This window comes from Zeus faber (assembly GCF_960531495.2).
Source record: "Zeus faber genome assembly, chromosome: 15".
NCBI classification, from domain to species: domain Eukaryota; kingdom Metazoa; phylum Chordata; class Actinopteri; order Zeiformes; family Zeidae; genus Zeus; species Zeus faber.
The window spans coordinates 18,710,286-18,710,831 of NC_137194.1; positions in this window are offsets into that span (position 1 = coordinate 18,710,286).

A 546-nucleotide genomic window follows, 5' to 3' on the forward strand; every position below is an offset into this window, starting at 1 on the left:
GGTCGTGTTTGGACGCCACCGTGGCGACATTCGGGAAACGCCGGGTAAACTACGGCATGCTGGTAAATGGTAAATGGACTGCGATTGTATTGCACCATTGGAGCCTGTAGCAACGCGGTGAAGGCGCTTCGCCGCTGACACGGCTCCTACACACATTCAAACATTCACACACCCAAGGAGAAGCATACAGTCACTTTTCTGCAGAGCTCCAATTCAATTGTGTGTTATGATTACAAGCTCTATAGCGGTGACCCTAGAGGTTGTCCAATGCATGTAACATGCGGCAGCCCTGAGGGGGGATGATCAGCGCTGTTTTTAGAGATAGATCCTTGAAGGAGCCATCGTTATTATGTTGCTGTGAGGCAACCATTAGCCTTATATTCCAGATGTTAGGTAAATCGTTTTTTCTGTTGCTGTGAGGAATCAATGGGTTTATTAATGAGATTTGACAACACTGTCTATAAGACACATAAACACTCAAAACCAATGCAAACCGGTACATAACATAACGCCGGTGATTCCTTTTCTCGTGGCCGTCCAATTTGA